The 12,960-nt window shown below is 37.7% G+C and overlaps 1 pseudogene; it reads right to left on the reverse strand.

The window, feature by feature from the left end:
* Positions 1-6,776: 6,776 nt before the first annotated feature.
* On the reverse strand, positions 6,777-7,187 carry LOC114514994 (annotated as a pseudogene).
* Positions 7,188-12,960: the final 5,773 nt, after the last annotated feature.

The following is a 12,960-nucleotide window of genomic DNA, read 5'->3' on the forward strand; positions in this document are numbered from 1 at the left end:
AATGCCTAAGTATTTTTGATTCCATGGTAGTGTTATTTAGCAAGGCGCACTTGTAAATTTAAAACATTCTGCTAATTGGATCAACTTGACCAGTGATATTCTATTTTTTTTGATTTAGAAAAAATAGCTGTGATATTTTGAAAGCTAAAAGCATTAATGTAAGCTTTCCTTCTACTATTCAAGAGAGGAAAACCCATAATAATATTAATCCTTAAAAAATGCCAACTATACAAATGGACACTTGCTTCATTACCTTATCCAGTCCATCAAAGTTAGAGCACCCTAAATAGACCAAGTGTGTCCTTTGGCACCATTTACAGTAGTGCTCCGCTGAAGTGTGGTTAGAATACTGATAGAATTAACTGATATTTTCATTCCCTCCACATCCCAAAACATATCTATATTAGCCAGTAGATTCTAATAGTTTTGCTACTTAGAACATTAAGACTTAAGTTGTTGAATCATGGTGCCATCAGCTTATTTTATCTTCACTGTATTTCTAGACAGGGTATTACAGATGAGCATACTTGTCATCATTTTCATCTATTTCAAAATGTTAAGGATGTACCTCTCAAATGAATTGTTTTATCTATTTTTTTCCTTCTCCCACTTACATTATACCCATTCCTCCTGATCTAATCACAAATGATGGTTCTTTTTCAAGAAAACTTTCTTTGCTTCTTCTGAAAGCAATATTTCAGAATTTTTCAACCTTGCCACTAAATCGTAACTTGGTCACATAGCAAAAAGTCATATAATCCCCTGTTTTCTTAGCACAGATCCACAGTGATTTGACAGAGAAACAGTTTTGATTTAGAAATTATATGGACATCTGAGTACATAGACAACATGATTTTTAAGGGGAGAAAATATTTTACATTTTACACAGTAACTTTTCTTTCTGAAAGGGTAGATGCCATTGCCACTTTTGACTCCCTTCAATGGGGTTTCTCAACCTCTTCAACTGAACAACTATGAGAAGATTGTTCTGTGTGCGGTACGATGTTCCTCAGCATCCCCGTCTACTACATGCTAAATGCCAGCAACACCTTCTGAGTTGTGAAAACAGAAAATATTTCCAGACATGGCAAAATGTCCCCTGGAGGGGAAAATCAACCCTGGGGAAGAACAACTGCTTTAAAACAAATCTAAAACAAATATATCAGATTTTCAGGTTGAAATTCCTTGTATATTTCCCAAAGGAGCTCAGTGAATTTTCATGCAATAATCTATAAAGCTATCTTGACAAAGCATATTAAACAAATAAAATAGAGATGTTATCTTATTGATATAATAACTAGTCTTCCCAATATGATGAATGTGCTTTTTACATTACGTTTTAAAAGAGTAACTTTGAAAATTATGTTGCCTAGAGTAGTTGTATCTTGGCATGTTAAGCTTGGATAGTACTTCTGTTGCCATTAGACTAATATGACACATTGTACTAAGGTCAGAATGTGCTCTTGTATGCCAAAACAGGAGAAGAAGGGCAGCAGTGTCTTCAGAGCTGAACCTTTGTTCACTTCCTCCACATATTCACATAATCGTATCATCTTAGACTGTCTCTATTTAACAATACAACCATCTGAACAAGGAGAAATGTCAAAAAGCTGCATAAAAGATGAACTATTAGCCCTGGCTGGTGTGGTTCAGTGGATTGGTCGTCAGCCTGTGAACCAAAGAGTTACCAGTTTGATTCTCAGTCAGGGCACATACCTGGTGCCAGCCAGGTCCCCAGCAGGGGGCGCATGAGAGGCAACCCCACATTGATGTTTCTCTGCCTCCTTCTCCTTTCCTCCCTGTCTAAAACAATAAATAAATAAAATCTTTAAAAGAAGATGAACATAACTATTCTCATTGATGGTTTTTCATTGTCTGTTTGCACAGATTCCCTGGATCTTTCATGTTTATGATTGTCTTGACTGTTAAGGGATGAAAAAAATTACACTGTTATAATTGAACAGTAGATAAAGGATGAATTAATTGGTCATTTGGATGGAATCAAATCAGTTAGCTGAACTAGAAAATGTGCTTAAATATATTTCAGTGAAGGCTGAATTATATACATGAGCAGAGACATGTTCTCTTTTTTAAATTGTCTTATAATTAGCCTTTAATTAACATCACCCTATCTTCTTTGATTCCTGATAAGTCTATCTGAAAACTGAATCCCAGAAAACTTAAAAGAAAATGTATTCACAATGAAAAATGCTGGCTAAAAGATGATGGACAAATATTTTACACTATTTCCACACATTGTCCATTACTATAAAGTGAGAAAAAAAGTTACTTCAACCAAAACTAGTAAGTTTGACTTACTGAACTAGTAAAATTTGATTGCAGAAAATTTGAAGTTTATTTAAAAAAATCATTTACTTTAAAAATCATTTCACTTCTCTGTTTAGGGTGATTGCTTTATTGTTTCTCCTCAAAAATGAGATGTGATACATGCTTAAACTATTGCTAAAAATATCACTTGCCTCTTATTGCATAATTATTTACTTGCATCATACTGAAATTACATATTGAGGAGATGTAACAATAGCTCACTCAGCATGATTAATAGTTCACTGAGAATGAGTTTTGCTTTTACATGATGTTTAGATTTCAGGGAAGGTATGAAGTAAGAGTTAGTGAAAGCAAGGGCTTTCTAGCATACCTGACAAAAGATCATGAACCTCTGTTGACAGAGGGACTTCTTTAATACTATGTAATTGTGTAGCATCAAGAAATGCCTCCCTGGGCCAGTTAGCCCAGTTGGTTCGAGTGTCATATCAATATGCCAATGTTGCAAGTTTGATCCCTGGTCAGAGCTAAACCCACCATGGTCAAGAATCAACCAATGAATCCATAAAGTAGTGGAACAATGATGTCTCTCTCTCTTTCTCTCAGATCAATAAATTAAAAAAAAAAACTATAAAAAACAAATGCCTCCTTTGGGTAACCTAAAATGAAAAAGAATTGGAGTATGCACATATGAAAGGCCCAGCAGATAGATTTCAGAGTCACTCTTGATATTATAATCCTACCATTTTAAAGTGAATTATTTAAAAAAATATTGCAATCAAGACATAAAATATAGTAGACAATCAATATGAAGAATGCTAGCAAAATATCATATAGACCATGCATTTTTCCTTGTTAAAGTCTTGTGTGAGGCATGAATTATGCAAAACTACCAGGAGATCCTATTAAAAAGGTGATACATCTTCAGGATCCTAAGTCGTGAAAGACCATTTGAGCTTTTCTCTCAAGGTTATTACAGAGTTATCAGAAATCCTTAGAGTCTGAAAGTTTTCAGTAAAAGAAGGAGAGTCAGGATATATTACAAATTATACACTGGTGGAAGAGAAACACTAGAGAAAAATAATTGGATGAAGTATAGAATTATTTATTTAGTAGGCTACTCATTTGTTCTAAAATGCAATTTTTAAAGCAACAGCCTGACTGTAACAGTACTGTCACGGGTTAGAGCATGTACTTCAATGAAGTTTTCATTAATAGGCACAACATGTCACAAAATAAGAACTTCTCTGAACTTATATCACAGACTTCAGTGTATTTTTAGATATCTCATTTAATGCTTTAAAGTATGATGGTCAAATCACTGGAATTATTGGTAATAGAACTGCCATTCAAGCATGACTTAGGAGACCCCGATTAATTATGGGAATTCAGAGAAGAGTAGGTTCGGGTCGCCTGTTATGGGCAAGAGTCTGATTTTAGCACTTAAAATCGGCATGCTTTCTGGAAGCCATTCAGATTCTTGGATGGGATGTGGAAAAGCTGCGTAGCCAACTAGCTGTTTTCTTTATACAGTCCTCACCAGCTTATTGGTTTTCATTTTACTATCTACTAATTGTAGCAAAACTAATGCTGATGATTTCAGGAAGATGTATGAGCAGAAACATATAAGTAGATAATCTAGTTAGTAAAGAAGAGAAATGACAAAATGCCTATAGGCGCAATTTAAACAATATGATTTTTACCCTACAGTATGTCTAATTCCAGTAATTTTGTACAGGTTGCTGTTAAGTTTTCTAAAACACACACACACACACACACACACACACACACACACAGAGTTTTACTTTAAATAAATGTACATTACCATAGCAATTAGAAAACAAAAGATTGTTAAGAAACAAAGCATAACATTCAATGTGACACTGCTATTTCAAATGCTTGGAAACATGACTTAATTTAATCAGTTTGGGAAAGTACTCTGAAGGGTTTATGTATCAACACACACACACACACACACACACACACCCTTGATGCTTTATGTTACCATTATTGTTCTGCAATTACCACATTCCTTATCATAACCCGAGTTTTCACTGACAATGGTCAAAAGGGTAGCAAAGGTAAGTTGTTCAACCATCAGCGTTCAATAGTCCTGGAGCTTCATAAACAACAGCTGGCCTGTATTGGTTAAGGTAGGGGCTTTGGAGCAGAATTGGCTGTGATCTCAGGTGAGTAGCTTGACCCGTCTGAGCTTCTGGTTGTCTCCTGTTTAACACAGGGGTAAGATGACAGCGTGGCATGTAGAGCTGCTGTGACGTGTGCTGTCCTGTGCTTTCAGCTGTTCTGCTTTGAATCACAGGGGACTCTGCTCCTGCAGGCTGCATGCTCAGTCCCTCAGTCAACTGCAGTACTCGCCAACAGGAGGCAAAATGGGGGACTTTAGAGCAATAGGAAAGGAGAAGCCAAAGTAGATCCAGAGCCTTTCTTTGTTAGTTTGCTGGGACTTTCATAGCAAAATACCACAGTCTGGCTGCCTTAGGAAACGTGTTCTTTCACAGTGCTGGAGCTTAGAAGTCCAAGATCCAAAGCATGGGCGTGTTTCTTTTCTGTGAGGCTTGCATTTGGCTGCCTTCTCATTGTGTCCTCCTATGATTATTCCTCAAGTTGCACTCATATTTTCTCCCACAGCTTTGGTCACATCTTCTCAGTCTTTTGGGGGGGTCTCCTTCTTCCTAGACTAAACAGCTGACTTTTTGGAGCATTCCACCCTCTGGTTTGCTTCCTCTGTATAGCTTTATGTGCAAGTCCTTACCTATAACCATGGCATTATTTGCTACTTATATCTAAAGACTCACAAATACTTATATCTGAAATAGATATTTTCTTCAGGCATCACTTGTTTACATAATTAACTACGTGAACTATTTACTAATAGAAAATCTTACAGGCAGGTGAACATAAAAATGCATGAATTAAACCCTTTGCATTTCCCCCAAACTTGCCCCCATGGCTATGAATAATTCCACCAGCCAAAGTTTTTCTGAGCTTCCAATCATCTACTTCCAATATCTTCTCGATCTAAGTATAGAATATATCTAATTATATCACAGAATACATACAATCTCCTCTACCCATTACCATTACCACAACCTTTCCTCACATCCACATCATTTTGTTATGTTTTTTATTTAGTAATTTGCAAATACCCATCTCATCTCCCTGACCATCTTCTTGCTCACCTTCTGCCTTGGGCACCCACTCCCACCCTAAACCATGTTTTATACACAGATATGAGTAGTTGCATTGTATTTAAAATAATCCCAGAAGTTTCCTAATGACTAAAGAGGGGAATTCATGTTCTTACTATGGCTATAAGGCACATTATGCTTTGGTTCCTTCACACACTTCGAAGCTGAGTTCATTATTTTATGTTTTTTTTCCTGTCTGCACAGCTATTGTTATTTATTTTATATTATCTTTGTGATCTTTCTGTATATTAATAACAATGTATCCCAGGGACACTATTTAGAAAAATGTATACAGTTAATTCTCTATTTTTTGTAATTTTAAAATAAAATGGCAATGTCTGTACTATGCATTTCATGCTATCTACTCTACACATTTCACAGTGGTACCTAGACATGCCATTCTTGACATTAGGGAACACTCTTTCTATGTCCCCTGGCAGGCCGCAGGTTTCCAGAGCAGAAGTCCTGAACCTCTGAAGGTAGCGTACCCAGAATCTTCCTTGGAAGATACATACATATATTTTAAGAATGTTAAGAATCGAAATGTTTGCTTTGTTCTACTTATTTCTTTTTATTTGCAGGGGGAGGACATTTATGAAGTTTCACTTTTTGCTTCAAAGAGCTTTCCCAAAGTGTGGTTTGTTTCCATTAGACAGCTTCCTAATGAGCCCTGTTCTCCTGGCTTTCATAACAGTGTGAAGTCAAGGTCATGTGCGCAGCATGTGTTTTCCTGAAATCCAGTGCATTCGTTCGGATATATCTGTGGTGTCCCTGGTGTTCCTATTCTCATATGAAAGGTATTAGAACTATGGCTTCAAGGAAGAATTTCTAAAAAGACTATATATACAACTTGTGTTTGACTTGGGCCTGGGCCGATTTCTCAGGAACCATTCAGCTCTAATGGTCTCAGATACTTAAATACCCTGGGAAGTTGCTATTAATTAAGGGACTGCTGCTTCTAAGAACTAGGCAACCAGCAACGGAATGAGGGGATGATTATAAATCTGGATGCCAAGTTCTGAGCAAATTATAATAATCTCCTTTTCACTTCTGCAATATCTATAAGTAAAGTAAAGAGAGAGGATAATAAGAATTATATGAATACCATTAAATAAAAAGTGCACACAGAACTGGGACAATAGGGGGTTTTTTTTGTTAAATTTGCCACTTATTCTAGTTCAATCAGATGCTCCTAAGGCAGACCAGATACATTGCTGCTATTCAGAACTTCTTGAGAGTAAAAGAATGAGTACCAATCAACTTCCCTGGGCTTACACTGCATTGTCTTACACATGTTATCTTGTAACTTGAACATCTATGATATACTTTGAAGATTTAAAGCAGAAAGCAAAATTATATAGAAAAACAGAAACTGCATCAATACATCTAGACAGACGTTTGCTTGTAGTTTTTGGTATCCACAGCTTTTATCCCACACATTGCAGAGATGCCCTTTCTGTAGGCACAGCCCTGGCAATAATTAGAACCTGGTTGGTGCACAGAATTTTTACAGATTCTGCAGATGGAAAACTTATACTTCCCATATGGATTGAATCCTGCTGCTTTTGAGGTCACAGCTTTATTTTCATTCAGCTTTCTTCCACCACTTTCTGTGGTATTCCTTGCACCGCCTTTCCATAGATCTGAAGTGAGAGCAGTCCCGAGTTTCTTTCCTCATTTTTCACACACCATCCTTCTAAGGACAGTTTCCTCAGCCACAGGAGCAGCAGCGACTTGAAACCCCATCTCATTTTATATTTTAATCATGCTCTCTAGCTATACGAACAGAACTAGTATGGAAATAAATAAATACACTGTAAGATCACCATGTAGCAAATTTGCTTCTGTTTCCTTTCTGCCTGGGGCCCCTTTACACTTTTTCTTTCCCTTCGTAAGTCAAGGCAGAATTTTTGATGGTTTGCTCATGCATTCTTGAAACTATCATGCTAAGCGAAATAAGTCAGGCAGAAAAAATTAAGAACCCACATGATGTCACTCATATGTAGGATATAAAACTGAAACTTACAGATATGGAGAATGGTACAGGGGTTACCAGAGGGAAGGAAGGGGGTACAGGTAGTAACGGGTAAAAGGGGACCAATTATGTGGTGATAGAAGACAATTGGACTTTGGGTGGTGCACACACAATGAGCATTCATAGTAATGTACACTTGAAACCTGTATGATTTCATTAACCAATAAGGTTAATCCCAATCTTTTGCCATCCCAATACATTTTATAAAATCTTTAAAAAATTTAATTTATATGCATTTACAGTTATAAGGCCTTTGTTGATTACTCAGTCTTGATAAGTTTTAAAGATTAAAAATAGAGGATTGTTATTTACTATTGTAGATTGGTGTATTCAGCCTTTGTCTTATTCTTCATATTACAAAATCTAGGAAGCTAATTTTATTCTTCAGACTGACTCCCTTGTGACTGAGGTTATGGATATTATTGATGTTCTGTTAATCAAATGCAATCTCACAAAACCTGAATTTGTAGTCCACTTATAAAAAGAGAAAATGTCATCACTGCACACCAATGAGCCATCCACTTATGGCTGATGATCCAACAGTAGGGTGTGGTACTAGAACCAAATAAGGACACGGTGGGTCCCTGATGCATGGGCAGTAGTGACAACGACACATTTCTGGAGACAACACCTCCAGCAATGTCTTATTAATCCCCCAACTTCCTGAATGTAGCACAGAGGGGCCCATCTTTTCTGGAAGTCTTAGCTAGATCTTAGAACATACTGCTCTGGGCTTACCAGTAGTTGTGTAAACTATTCCCTACCTTAAACTCCATTCTGCTTAAAAGAGCTGCATATCTTCACTCTAATTCTACCAGATAAATAACATAGTTTCTATTTTGTCGATAAAGGTAGTGATATACAGAAAATAAGTCTTCTAAGATTACACCGAGAATAAGCCGTCCATCCAGAAAAGGTACTTGGGTACTTTCTCCCAAATTCGGCCTAACTGTCTACCATCCAGAATTTCTTCGATGTTGTGAGATGTGCTATAGTCTTCAGTCTTGCAGAAACTGAAAGTGATTTTTCACAAGCATTTTGGACCCCTGCCTTTCTGGCTGCATATTTACATTAAAAGAGTTCACATCGGAATGGCATCTGTCAGCAGCAACAAACAGACACGGCTCTTACAGAGGTGGGGATGCTCATGCTGGCCTCGCCAGCACCGTTTCTTTCCTTAAATTTTGCCCGGTAGTAGTTCTGTAAGGGAAGCCTGATCATAATCAAAGATTGCATGGTTATTCAGCATGGAATAATAGTGAAAAAATTAAAGGGCTAAAGTGTTTAATGACTTCTGTATCCACAGAGGGTATGGTCTTGAATAATGGGAGTAGATTCTTAAGAGTGATTTGGCTTGAACATCTTACACAGCTCCTAATGATATGTATGATTAAATTTAGCAGTAAAACTAGCATAAGTAAAAACAATTTGGTTAAGAGTCACACTCCCATGGATAGCCCTTTGCATAAACTGTCTACATTTGCTTTTGTGATTCTCTTGCATGGTAACTTTTTCCCACTAGCCAACCTTTCTTTCCAGGAGCCATTTACTTCTGTAATCGGATGCAGGCTTCAGGGCCATTGTCTCTTTTGAAAATTTGATAAATTGTTGCTTATGGCTTCAGGCTCTGGGGCCGTTGTTTCTAAATTTGTTAAAACTCAAAAGGTACTGTTTTTTTATGGTACCATAAATTTCTTAGGATTACCTGAGGGTCAACCCTCTTATCCCAATATAGGCAGTTACTGCTCTTAATGCTGATCATCCAATGTCTCTCCAATTAGACTAAAACTTCAGGGTAGTAGAGACTGTATCCTATTCATCTTTGTAGCCACAGTTCTTAGCAGGGCACAGCACAAGATCCAAAAATACCCAAGATATCATTCTGAATAAATTGATGATATGTTTGAAGGGACTTTGCCAATTGCATAAGATATTAATATTATGAGGTTTGTTGTTCACATATACTTTCAGGGTTTAAAGATAATTTAAATTTTTTCAAAGGGCAATTTATTAGAAAAAGTTTTATGTTCTTTATTGTTTATGCATTTCCATAGTGCTAGCTCCCAAGAACTTGATATTGTGAGTTATCAATTTGAGCTCTTAGATAAGGGGAAAATAGATAAATGCATATTATTTCAGCACTTCACATTTTAAAATTGCTCCCTAAATGCATTCTGAAAGACATGAATACTCAATTGCTTTACTTGCCATATCGAAGGATGAACAAACTAAAGAAAATATACAATTAATTTGAAGTATCTCTATTAAAGTAACAATTTATTTCTACTATTGTACCATAAATATGCATGACAATCTTATTAACGGATTCGATCTAATTAGTGTCAAAGGCAAGGTACATGCTTGGGATAAAAGACTGCATTCAGCAATATGCATTGGACCTCAGCTACATGTAATGAGACCCATTTTTCAAAGAAATGTTTTCATTGAGAGGACTTCTGAAAAAATTTAGTGAGGTGACAGTTCAGTTTACTCCAACAAGTATTTTCTAAGAATTTATCACATATATAAAGTACTAAATTCTAGGTAAGCACAAGTGAATTAGCAAACTCATCAAAAGTTTACAGTAGGAACATTAGATACTTAAAAAGAAAATTCTGTTTACGTGGGACAAGTGCAATGGTAGAAGTTTCAAAGGAAATTGTGGAAGAAAAGAGAAGGATATTTAACCCTGCCTTGAAGATTGAAGTTGGTATAGTGACAACAAATGGAAAACTACTGGTTATGGTGCATCTGAGCTAATGTAAAGAAGGTAACATAATGTAAAGAATGACAAGTCTAAATCCAAGAGAATGGGAAGGGCCCAGCTCTTATTACCGACAAGGGATTTGAAAAGTGGCACAAACGTGAAACTATTAGTGGGCCGTGGAACCAAATACAGATGGTCGAAGCTGGAGTGTAAACCGTGAGACAGGGAGCAGGGAAAGATGACATTTTTGGTCAGTGACAGAAAGCATCCACTGAATGGAAAACCTTGTGTGCAAGGGCTAAGACTGGGTGGTGGAAGCTGCCCCAAATATCACTGCAGATGCAGTGCGTTTTGCACAAAGAAGATTCTTCTCTTTAAATTTTTTATTGTTCAGTTACAGTTGTTCCCATTTTTCTCCCATTACCCTCCCCTACCCTACCCATCCCCACCTCCCACATTCAGTCCTCTCACTGTTGTTTTTGTCCATGGGACCATCAGGCATGTTCTTTGACTTGGCCCTTCCCCTCCTGTCCGCCTGTTATCCCTCTCCCCGCATCCTTCTGGTCATTGTCAGTTTGTTCCTTATTTCCAGAGACATGGAAATAAAGATGTTCTAGGAATGCTATTGCCTTATTACAAGTTGTGCAAACATTGTTACACAGGCATAATGATAAAGTTAGGAGCCTTTTAGTTTGCATGCAAATAGTTATCTAATGTGAGCTCTTTTAATGTTTAAATATTATTGAATTGTATCATACAGAACATTTGAACCTGAAAAGTGTAGAACAGAGTGGTGGGAGGAAAGTTTTCACTGGTGGGCTACATTTGTATCCTGTTATTCTGTGAAAAGGTTCTCCCGGACCTGGTCAAAACTATAACTGGTGTAGCATCCAGGCTACCAGGCAGTCTGAGACTAAAGGTGAAAAATGGAGGTTACAAGTGACACGGTGAAGTTGAAAAAGATCTTTCTCACTGTAGTTGAAACACATCTCACACAGAATATTTCAGTGGGCTCCTTAGTTTGTCATCTTCTTTTGTACACTTCTCCGCACATGATATTCTTCTCAACTGCAGCCAAAATATGCTTTCAAAACATTAATCGTATCCTAACTGTATCCTTCATTTGTATGCTCAGTTTAGAACCCTTTAATGGATTAGCTCTTCACTTAAGATTAAAAATTAAATCTTGAACATGGCCTATGAGGCTCTGACTGTTCTGTTCTGTTTAAGGACCTGTAGCCTCAGGCCCTCTCCCAGGAACCCACGTTCTCTGAAAACCAGCCCATTGGCCTGGCTTGTCTGTCACATCACTGAACCGTTGTGTGAAAAGTTGTCTCTGTGTAAAATGTTTGCTCTTACTCTCCTCACACTCCACTCTTCTTTCAGGAAGTTCACTTGTAATAATGTTCAGAGATCACTTAAGTGGTTTCTTCGAGAAACCTCCACCAGTGTCTTCGCTGGCCCAACTGTCTTTAGGATGCATCTCACAGTTACATCCCCTCTCCTCTTCCAAACACTTACTATAGGTGGTAACTTTGCATGTTGTTATCGTTTGAATAATTTCTCATGGCCTTTCTAGATATTGCACTCCATGAAGACAGGGGCCATCACACCTTTTGTTCATCCTTTTATTTCACGGCAATCCCTATCGTATACAGCAGTAATGAAAAGTTCAACTCAGACTTTATGCTGAATGATCAAAGTGCAGAATTTGTGTCTCAAAGATTTGATGGTCCATATAGAGCTTAAAGCTGATGACTAGTAAGTGGTTCTCTGGCTCATGACTACGACATAAAGTGTGTGAAGGGGTGAATATTGAGGGATGATTTTGGAGCCTTGGTCAACTCTCCACCAAAAGAAGTGGTGATATGAGGATGGGGTTCTTTCTTTTCTCTCAAGTTTCATCAGAGGGGGTTCCAACCATGTCATTCCTAGTGCTTATCATGTACTTTATGTAGTTGGAAGAGCACAGAGGTTCTGACTCACAGTTGAGAAAAGCAGTGACCAATGACATGAGGAAGGGGGCCTAGAACTTGGAAGTAACTACCCAGTAACAGTGGACCAAAGGCGTGTGATTCCTGGAGCTCCATGGGAGACAGACGGCCAGGGTATCAGGCAGGACCCCAACCATAGGAGGCTGTAGTCTGCTCTGCAGGGAAGTGCTACAGTATGTGAATCTGCAGTGGCTGGCCAAAAGACAAGCAGGGTCCCTGCTGCCATCGTTGAGGACTCAGGCAAGTGTGAAAGAACAGGCCTCAAACACTTACTACTCAAGGGAATGCAAAGCTGTCTTACACGGTAACCAATGAGTTGGCACTATTTGATTCTCCCGCCTTGTGTCTCCCCAGTCTCTGTTTCTGATGGAGTTAAAATAGCAGGAAAAAAAAGGGAAATTGGGGAGTGGTAATGGAGAGGTGAAGGCTCTACTTCAAGGCAGCCGGTAACCCACGAGAGCTGGCTTTAGCTGGGAAAAAAGAAATCTTATCATTGAATGATTTTCACAGTGTTGATTAACATATTGAATATTTTTAATTACAGTGGAAACTCAGTTCTCAAATTTAATTCTTTTTGGAAAACTGTTCAAGAAGCAATTTGATTGAAAACCACATCTTCTTTGTTACCTAAGAGACGTGTGACTAATCACACGGGTATCAGCATGAAAAGGCTGTCGGGTAAAGAATTGAGACCTGAAGTTTCATTGGACAACAGGGACATTTTTTTCC

The sequence above is a fragment of the Phyllostomus discolor genome, chromosome 2 (assembly GCF_004126475.2).
Source record: "Phyllostomus discolor isolate MPI-MPIP mPhyDis1 chromosome 2, mPhyDis1.pri.v3, whole genome shotgun sequence".
Taxonomy (NCBI): domain Eukaryota; kingdom Metazoa; phylum Chordata; class Mammalia; order Chiroptera; family Phyllostomidae; genus Phyllostomus; species Phyllostomus discolor.